This window comes from Coptis chinensis, chromosome 5 (assembly GCF_015680905.1).
Source record: "Coptis chinensis isolate HL-2020 chromosome 5, ASM1568090v1, whole genome shotgun sequence".
In the NCBI taxonomy this organism is placed as follows: Eukaryota; Viridiplantae; Streptophyta; class Magnoliopsida; order Ranunculales; family Ranunculaceae; genus Coptis; species Coptis chinensis.
Genome location: NC_141460.1, coordinates 2,849,620 through 2,865,657, shown reverse-complemented (window position 1 = coordinate 2,865,657; position 16,038 = coordinate 2,849,620). Strand labels below are relative to the sequence as shown.

The 16,038-nt window shown below is 39.3% G+C and overlaps 1 pseudogene across 1 annotated transcript; it reads left to right on the top strand.

Annotated features, from left to right (window-relative positions):
* The first annotated feature begins 1,348 nt into the window (after positions 1 to 1,348).
* On the top strand, positions 1,349 to 15,720 carry LOC147496277 (succinate dehydrogenase assembly factor 2, mitochondrial-like; annotated as a pseudogene). Its single transcript, XR_015194616.1, has 4 exons — positions 1,349 to 1,563; positions 1,680 to 1,806; positions 15,195 to 15,263; positions 15,352 to 15,720. The product of XR_015194616.1 is annotated as a succinate dehydrogenase assembly factor 2, mitochondrial-like (transcript).
* Positions 15,721 to 16,038: the final 318 nt, after the last annotated feature.

Here is a 16,038-nt window from a genome sequence, read left to right as displayed (position 1 = left end):
AATGTCACCCTCACTCTCAGTTTCACTATCACTCTCAGTATATACGTTACTCGGAACAACCTCTTTGTGGTCCCCTCTGCGCACTAAGGCCGAGGTGTCCGCTCCCCTTCTTCTCTTCTTCTCTCCTTCTACATCACCTACATTAGTAGGATCAACATTATCCGCTTTTCTATCGCCTCTACGGATTGAAGCTGATATATTCGACCCCCTAACTCTCTTCTTCTTAGGCTCAGGCGTGTCATTGTGACCCGAAGAGGAACCACCGCCACCAAACAACTTTTGCACACCCTTAAATGTAGATTTCGCTGCATTCTTGAATTTTTTTGATCGAAGACCCATTGATCGAAGACCCATTGTTACAAAGAAAAAAAAAACAAGTATTAGTAACTATAATAAGTTTAATCAAATCTAAATCAAATCGGATAATTCGTATCGGAATTTTTTCAAAATATGGCGTGTCCATATAACCTAACTTCAAACACTCAACATAACTCTCAAATCATTCAAAACGATCATTCCATGCACAATTCAAATAACTTAAAATCTTGTATTAACTCATACAACTAATGTACAAAGACGTTCAAACAACTTCATTGGGTCGTTTGGGCCATATACAAAACGAGGTCGTTTTGGGGCATCTTCAAACGACCTCACTGGGTTGTTTGGGGTTTTTTCAAACAAAAACAATAATTCAGTTTGGTACTTCCAAACAACCTTGCACTCACCAAAATAACAACAAAAAATTGAGAGTAATCAAAATAACAATAACAATCATATATACTCATTATTCAACAATAGACACAAAAATTTGAGAAACTAGAGTTGAATAAAAAAGAAAATAAACAAAATTGTGCACTCACCAAAATTGTTATTCGAAACTGGAGAAATTATTGTTTGCACCAATGAAACTATTCTTGTTTGCAATGCACAACGACACTATTCAATAAACTCAAAATCTCGAGTGTTCAACCAAACTCCAAACTCTCAATCTCCACAATGCGCCCAAACACAATGTCCACAATGAGTGTTAGCAACAATGTCCACAATGAATGCCCAAACTCAAACTCAAATTTTGTTTTGGTATTTTGTTTTGGGTTTTTTGGTGAGACTCGCTAGAGAGATGATACCAGTTAGAGCGGTTACAAAACAATTGGTAACCGGTAGGTGTTTAGGTTTAGGTGGGGGTGTACTGAGCTATTTCGGTTGAACTTCCTTGTTGGGCTTGGGCTGGAGGCTGCCCAATCGAATTAGGTGGTTGCCAAATACAGGAGTCATGATTAGTGGTTTCCACTCAGGCCCATATAGTCCGTCAGTGGATCAAAATTATTAATCGCGGGCTCTTGGTACCACCCTTACTCCCTTATTTGATCACCAATAAAAACTTGTCTAATCCATTGTATACAAAAGGGGCAGCATGGCTATGATGATGATGATGATGATGATTAGAAGAGCTCTGATCTCTAATCCACGTATTCCGTTGTCTCGTTTTTCCTCCGGTGGTACTAGTCAGTCATTTGATATTGATCTTTCAAACGAAGAAACCAAACGAAAAACTCTCAACAGGTGGGTGGGTGTGTGTTTTTTTTTTTTTTAATTTCTCCCTTTTAAACACGTACTAGTCATGTCATTTGACATTTTGTTTTGTTGTTCTGGGTCTCTCTCTGTGTGTGTGTATGAAGGTTGTTGTATAGGAGCAGACAGCGCGGGTATCTGGAACTGGATTTGGTGTTGGGCAACTGGGTAGAGGAGCATGTTTCTTCCATGGATGAGTCTGGGATCAAAGCGCTTGTTCATGTTCTCGACCTGGTAAGCATCATCCTATTTCTTTTGTTTAATTTACTATATCAAGGTACTTGTATTAATGGATCATATATAGGACCTCCCTCTTGCACCATTTGTACGGCCTATATGGGTACGCTATGAATATTTTAAAATATATGTATATTCTGAAAATTATGTTAGTAGTTTTTTGAGTATAGTTAGTCAGGAACATGTGAAAAACTATTATAACACATGTCAAAGTCAATACAGCTCGAAACCTCAAGAACAATTTATATTTCAATGGAGTAAAACTATTGGATCAGGTCTATTTCAGGGATTCCAATACCCATATCGGTATCGTATCCGACCGATACGGATGCAATAGCATTTTAGGAGTATCCATGCATCATAGGTTAATAGGAGAATCGGCTCCTAAGAGTGAGCATTTTCAATTATTTGCGTATATGTGTTCCCATCTTTTTTTTTTTGCTCAGTAAAAAGTGATATTCCATTAATAAAAGAAAAGTAGGCTGAGAAGGCCTACATTACAAGAGAACAACTGAAAAATAAATATTTGCAAGCGATGAAACAAAACATAAGAAGAAAAAAACAAAAAACCCCAGTCATGCACCGTTACCCCATGTCTAAAAACATAAGACAATCCCATCTAACAACAAAAGACTCAAAGAAGCATCCTCTAAACTCTTTGAAGACTTTAAACCACCGAAATAACAAAACTTTTATTGAGAGAATTGTCTTCTTACGCAAAATAGAGATGCCATCAAAGTGACGACAATTTCGCTCTAGCCAAATGCCCCACATGATCGCAAAAGGTAATAAGCTCCACATGCGATTTCCAGAAGGAGAGAAAGGACCATGACTCCAACCTTTAAACAAATCCAATACCCGGCCCAGGCAGACCCAAGTCATTCCAGACTCTAAAAGAAAAACAGACCATATTTTCCAAGAAAAAGGACACCAAAGAAGTACATGATTCACAGACTCACCATCTTTCCTACACAACTGATAATAATTGACCAAACACATTTTCTGACGCCTAAGGTTATCAATGGCATTTTAGGAGTATCCGTGCATCATAGGTTAATAGGAGAATCGGCTCCTAAGAGTGAGAGCAGTTTCAATTATTTGTGTATATGGCTCCGTGTTCCTATCTTTAGAGAGTTCTTTCCCTAGTGTTTTCCTTTCCTTAAGTTGCTTCTTGTGCATTCTTCATTGAACATGCCATATGAATACGTTATAATTGAGCGTACCATCTTTGTAGTCTGTACATGTGAATACGGGAATATGGAAGCATTCTCTTCTCTATCCGCAAATTGCTATTATAAATGCTTTTTTGGTGGTCTAGCTTTCAAAATATGATCCCTATTGGAGACTCTTTAATTCTGATATTTATTGGTACAAAGAGGTATTATTTGGAGATTTGTGATTTTATTATGAAATGACCGTCTGAAGAGATGTCAGAGACGAGAGAACAAATGTTATGACTCATGTCAAAAAAAATGTTAACAAGGCACATTGCTTAAGTAACTTTTACGCATCAAATATTAGACGGATATGTTGTTTGGGGCTAGGGCGAGGCACAAGTTGTTAGGTTATGGACTGCTATGTGGTGCTGGTGCACTCGTGGTCACCTTGGCTGCCATTGACAACATATTTAGATAGTACCTTCTTTTAATTCAGGTCCTGTAGTTTCATCAATTTGAGAGATGAGATCAGTACGATGTAGAACAAGGCAAATTATTGAACCAAGATTAGAAGGAAAACAGAGTACTAATCTGAGGACGATATATTAAAGTATGCTCAGTAGTTTCTTCATTTGGGAGGCATGTAGGACACATGTAATTTTTGATAATATATATCCATTCTGTTTGAAACTGAATTTTCCTAGAATTATAAAGGGAGTGGCTGAAATACCATTTTGTTCTATGGTTGGGCACCTTTTGTAGCATTTTTGTGAAATCGTTTGAATTGTTGGGGACAATAGTTTTCCAGCTAAGATTATGTAGTTGATGGTTTTGAGCCTTTGATGAATTTATATCATCAGTCGGACATCACTGATTCAATTTAACTAACCTCCCCCAACCCCTCTTCCCTTCCCCCCCTCCTCCCGCGCGCACACACACACACACACCACTCACAGTATCAGAGCCGCCTTATATATAGAATAACCAAGATGGCTTTAGTTTGATATTTTAGAAATGTTAGCTGTTAATTATTATTTTTTTGATGTTTTAATGTTTTAATCAATCAGATCATCAACATATGTGAAGCATATATAGTATGGAAACCAAGTGTCTTCCCTATCCTAAATTTGAACCATCACTAGTTTACTAACATAGCTGCTACCCCCAAACAGCGGGCAGCTCTGAAAAACCCATATATATACTGTGTTTGACCCATTTCGTGACTACACCATATTTTCGGTCCATTAGTCAGAGGGCAGTTCCGTGATAACTGAGGAAGCAAAATTGATCGCCAGCAACAAACGGGATATCGATCAAAACTGATTTTGGTTATGAGGGATCTAAACAGATGCGAGATTCTTGGAGATGAAATCTTTTTGATAAGAGTATCATAACAGATTTGATTGAGAGAGTTTTGGGTTGGGTTATAAAGTTAGAAACTCATACAGTCGAAGGTAAGCTTTTTTAGGAGAGTTTGATGGAACTATCCAAATGTACTTTCGAAAACGACTTCATCATCTTCTCAATCTAGTGATTTTATTGTTGTGACTACATGAGATCACTAAGTTGAGTATTTCTTAGACCTTTATTTATTGTTGGTTGTTCCTGCGAAAGGAGTGAATCTTATTCCTGGCGATAGGAGGTGAAATGTTGCAATATTGAGGATTACGGTAATCAGGTTATCACGAGACTTGATCCCTGTTGTGAGTATTCCTATTTTGCAATTGGTTGGTTTATATAGTGGATTTTTATCTCACTACCTGAGATAGGTAGTGACGTGGATGTTTCCTAGTGATTAGGTTTATCACGTTAAAAAATTCTCTGTATCTTGTCGCGTTTTATTTTTCAGTTTGATTACCATAGATAATTGTTTGTTTGTGATTGGTTAAAATTAATTGACAACAATCTAATTCATCGAGATTACTCTGTTAAATCGTCATTGGGAATTTCAATTTGGTATCAAAGCGGTTGCTCTTTGATTTGGTTTATCAGGCTAAGAGTTTGATTTTGCATTTCCCAGTGGATTTTACACGAAAATTTGTTTAAATTTGATCTCTTTGTTTTTTTTTTTGTGAAAATGGGTTTTAAAAGATCTAAAAGCAAAAGGAAAATTGTTGATGTTAGTTGTGATCATGTTTCTTCTAGTGCTAGTATTGAATCTGAATTATCTGTTAATGCTAGTAAACATGACGGTAGTATTGGTCATGATATTGATTGTGTTGATGTGTTTGATAAAATGCTTCAAAAGAACAAGGAGTTAAGCTCATTAGTTGATTCTCTAAATGATCGTCTATACAAAGCACATCAAACCATGTTTAGTCAATATGAGGAATTTGAAAATGTAAAAGGAAGTTTGCTAAAACAGATTGACAAACTTGAGAAAGTAAAGACCATGGATAGTACTAGTGATATGATTGTTGAGGATAATCATTTTTCAGAAAAAATTAAAACTTTGGATCTTGAAAAATATTCTTTGAAATCTTCTCTTGAAGAAACCATAGATGCAGCCGAATGTGTGAGGGACGAGATGTCGTCTCTTGTGGAGAAGAATAGGATTCTAGAAGAGGAACACCAAGTTTGTGTGGATAGGAACAAGTCTTTGGAGTCCAAAATTGAAACCTTAAAAAAGGACTTGGACCTTGCAAATAAAAGATTTCTAACGTTCACTAATGGTACTGAGAAGCTAGATAAGCTTTTGTGTGTTGGGAAGAGTAGTAGTGATAAGATGGGTTTAAGTTATAATAAAAATAATTCTTGTTTAACCCCATCATCTCTTGGACTGAAGTTTGTAAAATCTATAGTCACCACACCTCAGAGTGTTGAGCCACCTAGGGCTAGAGTTGATTATACTAGAAATTTCAGTTATATGACTCAGTGTTATAATTGTGGAAAAGGTGGTCATATTCGTGCTCAGTGTAAACAAAAGAAAAAGGATTTTACTTGTTCTTTGTGTGGAAAGAAAGGTCACGTTTCTTCATTTTGTTGGCATTATGATCACGCTTCTACTTATGTTCCTACTTTGAATACTCGTGTTGAAGCTACAGTTTCTGACTGTGTACCTGCTAAGAGAATATCACACGTTGCTCATGTTAACAAGCATGCTTGTTACAACCATACTAAACTTTTCACTGGTTTCAACTGTGGTAGAACTGGTCACCTTGCATCTTATTGTTGGGATATGTGTCGTGAAAATCGTTATTCTCATAATGACGAATTTTGGAAACCATTTACTGCCAATAGTTCTAGGCGTGTGTATGGTAAATATCATAAGGAGAGGACTGCGAGAAAGAGTACTCAAGAGAAGTTACACACTTCATCAACTTCCGTACCTTTGTTACCCACACCCAAGATCACACAGTTATGGGTATGAAAGGATGAACTGAAGGTGCTATTAGACTTGAGACAGTCTAGTGGCAGCCCATGTAATGGGTGAGGGTTTGCATCTCATACCTCATAGTCATGTGTCTCACATTGCATATCATTAACATATTGGCTACACTTAGTTTGTATATGTTAGGATTTGATTCCTGTTTTTCTTTTGTCATTGCATCTGTTTGTTTGTTATTGAGTTCACACATACTTATTGGCATTTGATTATTTTTCTTGCATCTTTATTTGTGCATGTCATTAAGCATTCATATCATGAGTTGTGTTAAATGCATTAGGCCTTGTTTTTTGTTTTAATTTTTTTAAAATAAATAAATAAATAAAAGGGTTTTGGTTTTGATTGAGGTCACTGGCACATTTTGTTTAATATGAGAGGTTACCTATTGTGTTTCTCCGAAGCCTGACTTACAATAGATAGAGGAGACTAGTTTTGTACACTTGACTAGTGTATAGGTACATTGATACGACAGTCTTGCTCAGTACACTCCGATTAGTGATTAGTCATACAGCTTTCTTGACTTATGCACACTGCTTATCATCATTGAGGTCCAAGTCTAAAACTATTGTTGTAGACCTAATGATTATTTTGGAGTGCTTAAGACATCCATTAATTAAAAAGTCCAGAAGAGCTACTAAAAAAAAAAAAAAAGAAAGGAAAAGGTTGTAGTAAACGACTCACTTAAAATACACCAATGTTACAACTCAATGTGAGATCATATGGTGAGGTGAAAGACATGCTATGCCTCTGTCTCCATGTCATATTACATGTTTGACAAGATATCATGGTTGTTCTACTACAGAAAGGGGTAAAAGAAGTAGGAAAATCCTACCACCTGAAAAGGTTCTTGACATTGACGAATTAGAGTATTTATGGTGACAACTAAGTGTTCCTAATGTTCATGAAAGTCTACATTCTATAGTCAAGGACTAAACCCTCAATGTACCAAGTTCAGAATTTATACTAACACCAAGGGAGCTTTTGAATTTTTACTAATAGGTGTTTAGTGGGGAAGACTGTGTTGCGATGAATCCTAGAATCTGGTTCAGTGTCCTCTACTTAGTTAAATCAATCTTTTGAACAGTTTTTTTTTTTGGGTTTAACATCTCAAGTTATCTCCCATATCATATTTCTCTGTGCTTGTGACTCTTGACAAATAAGCATGTTTACAATTTTCTTTTAAGTTACATTGGTAACAAAATCTTTTTTTTTCTGCATACTGCACTTGTTTAGGGGGAGACTCTTAGTTCATCATGCATGTCACATTTCATCTCATATCATCTATGCATATCATTGAGGGGGAGACTTGTTGTGGTTAAGTTGCATATTTTTTTTCGGTACGTTGATGCTTGTTGAGTGTTGGACAAGAACATTGGAGTATAGGTTTGGGGGCAGCTGTTTTGAGTGATTTTTAAGCAGAGTTTCATGCATGTTTAGTGAGAAGTGTATGCTCCTAGTCCTTTGGTCTGTTTTAATTGGTTTGTTGGTGGAGGTTGCAAATATTGGCGTGAGTATTTCCTGTCCTTTATGGTGAAGTTTCAGCATGATTAATATCTGTTTTGTGTGACATTCTCCCTGTTCCTTTGGTTCCATATCCTTCAACTCTCTTACTCTGGGACGGTGTAAGGTAGTCTCTGTTACGTGTACTTAATCCTTGCAAATGCTTAAGGGAAGTTTTATTGCCACATTTATTGAATCCATCGTGACACCCTAGGAAGCACAGATACCGATACGCGACACGGATACGCGGACACAACATTTTTCAAAAATATAGGACACGGATACGTCATGAACACGTTTGAATAATATATACATAAATATTATATAATTGAGCATTTTTTACCAAATTCAAATTAAAATGGCAATTCTACTTCATAGAATGACTAATTCAAACACATTAAGCAGCAACTTACATGTATAACTTGGATTCACTTCATCTTTCTTCTCTTGCATCTCTTCTTAACTTGGATTTTATTTCACTTGTTTTTTTTTGTTGAAGTTCCAAAAAAATTTCTTGTATGTGTGAGATTACTGTCCCCCGCATGTCGGAAATTAAAAAATTAATTATAAAATCGGATACTATTGTAATATTAGTCCTATTGGGCCTATACTTGGGCCCAACCTATATATATTGTAACTCTTTTATTATAAATAGAGGATGGGTCTCACTTTGAGACCCAACTTTTACTATCTCTCTTTCTACATGGTATCAGAAAAATAGGAAGAGAGAAGTAAGGAGATCAAACCCTAGCCACCACCCTAGCCGCCACCCCCTTCCTTCTTCATGGCCCTGCGACGACGCGTGTGTCATACCGACTGACGCGCTATTGAAATTTTTCATCTAAGCGCCTGACTTGTGCTGCCTCCTACTGTTTTCCGGTAGGTTTCCGGCATTTATCACATTTTTCCGGCAGGTTTCCGGCGATTATAACTTTTTTCTCACATCAAGGTACTATTCTTTGCACTATATCCCTTATTATGACGGATAAAGACTCTAAAGGTACGGATGATGTCTCCTTGTTGAATAATTTCTCTTCTTCGAAGAAAATTACTACCGCTCTTCTTAATGGGCGGAATTTCCACTCTTGGGCTCGTTCTGTTCGCTTATTTTTAGGGGCCAAAGGGAAGATGGATTGGCTTGTTCCCAACAAGATGATTTGTCCAATTAATACAGACCCTACCTACAATAGTTGGTCCATGACCAATTGTATGATTCTAAGTTTGTTGTTCAACTCTATGGAGCCTGATGTCTATGAGATGTTTACCTTTTATGAGACTATTGATGGTTTGTGGGCTGCTCTCTCCGAAATGTATGCTACTACGAACAATGAGGTTCGAATTTATTAGCTCTACCGCGTGAGTTGGGTTAAAATACCGCGGGGCTCTTTTTCCCTTTAGCTTACTTTGGGTACTTGAAGAAGGGGAGGAGCTTTACACTTCCCTATCCATCCAATATTCGGGTATGACACCGACTATTATGGCCGCTCTTCATAAACGTGAGGAGAAGCAGAGAGTTCATCAGTTCCTTATTGGTCTTCACTCTGATTTTGAAGCCATTCGCACTCAAGTTCTCAATACTGCACCTCTTCCATCTCGTGGTGAGGCGTATGCCGTTATTGAGAAACATGAGCGTCGTGTTCGGATTACTTCTTCTCCAGTGGTTTCTGATGCACCGTCTTCTACTGATCAGATGACATTTGTTGCTACTACTCGACCCCAGGGGTCTTCTGTTGGCTTTCGTTCTACTGTTCCATCCGGGAACACTTGTGGACGCTTTTGTGATCATTGCAAGGGCAGTGGCCACCTTATTGGTAGTTGCTATCAGTTGCATCCGAGCTTCGTCCCCAGAGGGGGTCGAGGGGCTTAGGGAGGCAAAGAAGCCTCGTATTGCGACTATTGCCGATATTTTCGGTAGTCATCATTCGGGGAGTTTCGAGGATTCGGGACTTTTACCCAAAGATTGATTGATCGGCTTATGCATGCTATGTCTCTACGTGAGGGGACATCTAGTACTTCTTACGATCATGGCGCCACGAGTACACCTCCATCGTTCCATGTTATGTTTCTCCGCCTCCATCCGGTTGGGTCCTTGATTCCGGGCAAATGATCATATGACCGGTGAGTCTAGATTATTGTCGATAGCACACCCTTTTCACATCCGCCCGCGCTTCATGGATGGCTCATACACCACTATTACCCGTAAAGGTACCGTTCGATTATCCCCGCTATCTCTTTTAGAGTCAATCTTACATGTTCCTCACTTAGCAATTAGCCCGTTATCCGTTAGTCGCCTTGCTAAAGATTATCAACGCTCGTTGTTTTCTTACCCCATTCTTGTTATCTTGAACCCGAAAGCGGCATATTTTTTTTGGCTATGAAAGCACGGGACTATACTACTTTGGAGATCCCCCTTGTCGTCCCCAGTTCCCCACCACCAAAGATCGAAGTTTGCATGCTAGTGTGTTGTTTACCTGTGGTCGGCCGTTATTTGTTTTCTGCTAAGTCTTTGAAAAGTTGGCATGCTCGGTTGGGCCATGTCAACTTCAAGTATCTATGTACTTTATTTCCTGAATTAATAAAAGCATGCAAAAATACTCTTTTTCATTGTGATATTTGTTCTTTGTCTAAACATGTGCGTAATTCTTATATTCCTCGCATTTCTAGATCTCCTTGTATGTTTTGATGTGATTCATACGGATGTTTGGGGCCCTTCTCTTGTGACTACCCTCTCTGGCCATAGGTACTACGTGACCTTTAATAGATGACCATACTCGGTGTACTTGGATCTATTTACTTCGCAAGAAATCTGAGGTTCTCCCTGTTTTCACTCAATTTCTCCAACTCATTAAAACTTAGTTCAATATCGTGGTTCGCGGACTTCGGTCTGATAATGCGAAGGAGTATGTTTCCAACGAATTTGTCACCCGTCTTAACCAACAGGGCATCCTTCAACAACTGACTTGTCCTTATACACTTGAGCAAAATGGTGTTGCTGAACGAAAAAATCGGAGTCTTGTGAATGTAGTTCGGTGTTTGCTGCAAGGTATGCATGTTCCTCGATCCCCACCGGCATTATCGCGGTTCTTATCGCTTACCTTTTCGAAACCGCGACACCCAAGTAGAGTTCTTAATGGTAAGGCCCCTCTTGAGTTGTATATACCCCTACCGTGTTCTGTTTCCCATTATTCCCTGGGTGTTTGGCTGTGTTTGCTATGTTCATGATAAGAGTCCTACGCGGACCAAATTGGATGATAAATCCATTCGGTGTGTGTCTTTCTAGGGTATTCCCTATGTCCGCGGGTATTGTTGTTATCATCCACCTAGTCGCCGCCTCTATCATACCTTGGATGTCACATTTGTTGAAAGCATAGTGCATATTTTGGTCCTTATACATCCGCGGCGGAACCTTTGTCTTCCCCTGCAGGAGGCGTCTTCCGCCGTTTATCCCGTTCTCGCTTTTGATACTCCTCCGGTGGTCCCTCCTACTAAACCATTACAGTGTATACTCGTCCACACTTTCATTACTCATGCTCATGCCCGGTACCACCTCAAGTAGCATTCCTTCACCTTCTAGTGATCTACCCATCGTGATTGCTCCTACCGCTGACTCCCCTATGATTGCTCTTGTTGATTCTCCCCGTTGTTGAGCCCCCCGATTTCCTTCCGGACCCGGGCATCCCCGGACAAATACGGTTTTCCCACTAACCATCCTATTCGCGCGGTTTGTCTCTTATCGTATGTATCTCGCTTCCTATCGGATATATCCGACTTCGGTTTCCTCCATTCGGATACCGATGACGGTTTCGAGGCTCTGTCGGATCCACGTTGGGTAGCCGCTATCAGGTGAGATGACACCCTCGAAAGCGAATCGGACTTGGGAAATGGTTGCTTTACCTCCCAAGACTTCATACTGTTGGATGCAAATGGGTTTTTACAGTGAAGTACTTAGTAGATGGTACAGTTGAACGATATAAGACCCGTTTGGTTGCTAAGGGATTTACACAGGTACCTGGACGTGACTTTGGTGCGACCTTTGCTCCGGTAGCCAAGTTAAAATCTGTTTGACTTCTTATTTCCCTGGCTGCCTCTTATGATTGGCATCTTCATCAGTTGAATGTGAAGAATTCCTTCCTTCACTGAGATCTGGGCGAGACAATTTATATGGATCCCCCACCAGGCTTTCGTGGTGAGGGGGAATATGCTGGGAAAGTGTGTCGACTCCGTAAGTCTTTATATGGGCTTAAGCAGTCACCACGAGCCTAGTTCACTAGATTCAGCGAGGTTGTGCTACAATATGGATTTACCAGGTGCCACTCAGACCATACATTGTTTGTTCGGCATAACTTTGGGGGCCGCACTTATCTGCTTGTATATGTGGATGACATTATTGTATGTGCTACCATATCTGCACCTTTATAAACAACCATCGTTGGGTACCATTATAGTGCCACTCACTACTAGGCACGATGCCCAAGATTATGGCATGCCGGTAGCCATAAAAATTATGGCGTGCTACTTATTGCCTAAAAATTATGGCGTGCCTATGCTAGACCAGACATTGCCTATGCTGTGAGCAGAGTTAGTCAATTCATGCATACTCCACGTCAATCTCATATGGATGCAGTGGAGCATATTCTGAAGTACCTAAAGTCTTGCCCTGGCTTAGGTCTCTTCTATGCAGCTGGTTCACAGGGTCCCTTAGAATGCTACACTGATTCTTATTATGGAGGTTCTATTGACAGTCGTTCCACTACCGGCTTATGTGCTTTTCGTGGGAATCACCTTATCTCATGGAAAAGCCAGAAGCAGTCTGTTGTCTCCAGATCATCTGCTGAAGTTGAGTATCGTGCCCTAGCTTTAGGCACTTGTGAGATTATGTGGTTGCGATTTATTTTGGGAGAGCTTGGTTTTGCACAGTTTGGATCATCCGTACTTCACTGTGACAATCAAGCTGCCATCCATTTAGCGTCAGATTCAGTCCTACATGAGCGGACTAAGCACATAGAGATTGATGTGCATCTTCTGCAGGAGAAAGTTCGTTCTGGGATTGTCTCCCCGTCCTTTGTTAGGACTAAGGCACAGATTGGTGATACTCTTACCAAACCAGTGGGACCTGCTGATCTTCGCTCTTCCATTGGCAAGCTGGGTCTATTGGATATCTTCGCACCAGCTTAAGGGGGAGTATTGTAATATTAGTCCTATTGGGCCTATACTTGGGCCCAACCTATGTACATTGTAACTCTGTTATTATAAATAGAGGATGGGTCTCACTTTGAGACCCAACTTTTACTGTCTCTCTTTCTACATATACTCCAAATCGCGTATCCGACACGTATCGGACGCGTATCGGGGCGTATCCGTGTCGGACACGGATACTTCACCCTTAGGGATGTATCGGTGCTTCATAGGTGACACCTCCATTCTTTCTTGTTTTTTGTAAGAGCTTGTCATTAGTAGATGGTTGTTTTGAGTCAGCTTTAGCTCTCTTCATTATTATATTTGCAACTTAATGTTTGACTGCTCTCTTTGTCAAGGTCAGAATCTTCTGTCACATGGGCTACTTACTTGGTGGTTGTTTGGGGTTACTCGATAACCATTTTTTTTGATATATAATGAGTGTTCTTTTGCTCAAACTTCATTTCCAATGTGGTAAAAATTTTAAATTTGGTCGTCTCTCGTGAACTAATTTGGAGAATGCATTATCGTCGATAAGCTATCACCTATAGCTACTTGGTTGGTTGTTTATGGTTCTCTTGTGAGGGGGAGTTCCTGATTCTCTACTCAAGTCTCTTAGGTATAGTCCTAGCTAATTCTTGTTGAGTTGATTTCTATAGCTGCTTGCTTGTGGTTCAAATATTCACATTTATTTTGTTTGTCCTTTTGACCCTTTGTGACAAAAAGGGGGAGTAGTACTTCTTTTGTTGTTCCATGTGCAGCTACAGATGAAATCAAATGAAAAGAGAAGCCTGGTGCTGCAGTGAGGGGGAGAATTGTTTTTTTTTGTAGAACCGGAACCTTGTATTCTTGGTTTTCTTGAGTTCTTTGTAATTAGCATTACATCATTAGCGGGAAGTTTTTTGATGTAATTTCTAGTGATTGTTTGTAAAGTTTTGTCACGAAATCGGCCAAAAGGGGGAGATTGAAAAGCCCATATATATACTGTGTTTGGCCCATTTCGTGACTACACCATATTTTTGGTCCATTAGTCAGAGGGCAGTTCCGGAGGGCAGTTTCGTGATAACTAAGGAAGCAAAATTGATCGCCAGCAACAAACGGGATATCGATCAAAACTGATTTTGGGTTATGAGGGATCTAAACAGATGCGAGATTCTGGGAGATTAAATCTTTTTGATAAGAGTATCATAACATATTTGATTGAGAGAGTTTTGGGTTGGGTTACAAAGTTAGAAACTCATACAGTCGAAGGTAAGCTTTTTGAGGAGAGTTTGATGGAGCTATCCAAGTGTACTTTCGAAAACGACTTCTTCATCTTCTCAATCTAGTGATTTTATTGTTGTGACTACATGAGATCACTAAGTTGAGTATTTCTCAGACCTTTGTTTATTGTTGGTGGTTCTTGCGAAAGGAGTGAATCTTATTCCTGGCGATAGGAGGCGAAATGTTGCAATATTAAGGATTACGGTTTTCGGGTTATTATGGACTTGATCCCCGTTGTGAGTATTCCTATTTTGTAACCTGTTGATTTATGTAGTGAATTTTTATCTCACTACATGAGATAGGTAGTGATGTGGATGTTTCCCCGTGATTGGGTTTATCACGTTAAAAAATGTTTTGTGTTTCATCTCGTTTTATTTTTCAGGTTGATTGCCATAGATAATTGTTTGTTTGTGTTTGGTTAAAATTAATTGAGAACAATCGAATTTATTGAGATTACTCTGTTAAATCGTCACTGGGAATTTCAAGCTTCACTTTGTACATTTGCTGAACAGACCTTCCATTGGGAAGGGAACTTCTTCCCGAAGGAGGGGCGAAGCTACCACTTGTCCTTTTGATTCTTTCTTATGGGTGGTTTTTCCCGGCTGGGGAAGATGATGACAACCTTGAGGGTCACTATGTCTAGCACCCTTCAAGATCATTTGGTTGTCCTTAGGTTCAAGGTTAGAACTTTTGGGATAAACATATCAGTTTAAAATGTCAATCCCAGTGACTGAGAATAGAAGGAAGAAACCATCAATGTGTCGAAGTAAATCGTAATTGTGAAAATGAAAGCTCTATTGATATTCATAATTTTTCGTAGTATTTGTTTGTGTAGTCTACCGGTCGACCACCAAAATCCTATGTTTTATCCATATTTTTCACATTTTTTTTTGTTTCTTTAACAGGAAGATCCTGACCTGTGGAAGTGGCTCACTGGACAAGAGCAACCACCTGAGACTGTGAACAGTAATCCGGTAGTGATATTTTAGAATATCAAGTGCAAATGAATGTTTTGTCATTACTTCTTTAGGTTTAGTTTTTAACTTTTTATACAATTTATAGGTCTTTTCTGCTGTTCGCGACAAAGTTATGGGCAACCTCAATAGTCATGCTTCACCTGAGACTCGTGCAGCCCCTGGGAAGCCATGGGTAAGAGTATCTTGGGAAGCCATGGGTAAGAGGATGGGATGATTATAAGAAAGGCCGAGACAGAGACAGCCCCACGTATGGGAACCAGTAACAAAAGATATGAAATTATCAGAAAGGTACAACTTAGTGTATAATGTTATATGAACGGATATCTTTCCCGGCTGCAGATAGACAGCTCTGTTGTAGAAGTACAAATAAGGGCAAAAAACAAGTGCTTGTTCCAGATGTTGCTATTGTATTACTGTGAACCTTGATAAATAATAAAACAAATGTAGTCCAGAAGATGCTAAATGTTGCGTAGGTTAGTGTGCTCCCCTATATCCCCCTCTAATCCTCGACTTAAACATGTTGAGGTGAACTTAGCGATACGTAACTTGCTGCGAACGTTCTCAAACTTTTTATGCCGTCTCTTTTAGTATCTGATATTTTAGTGTACAAGACACACCATTTTAACTCCTTTTTGTTAACGCTATTGAGCGGTTGAAGGCTAACCAGTAGGAAATTTACTTAAGGCTGCACACCGGTAACTGAATTACTTGTGTGTAATTATGTATGGCTTGGGCTATCACGAGAATATCCTCATAGGGATGAGGGTTCCGA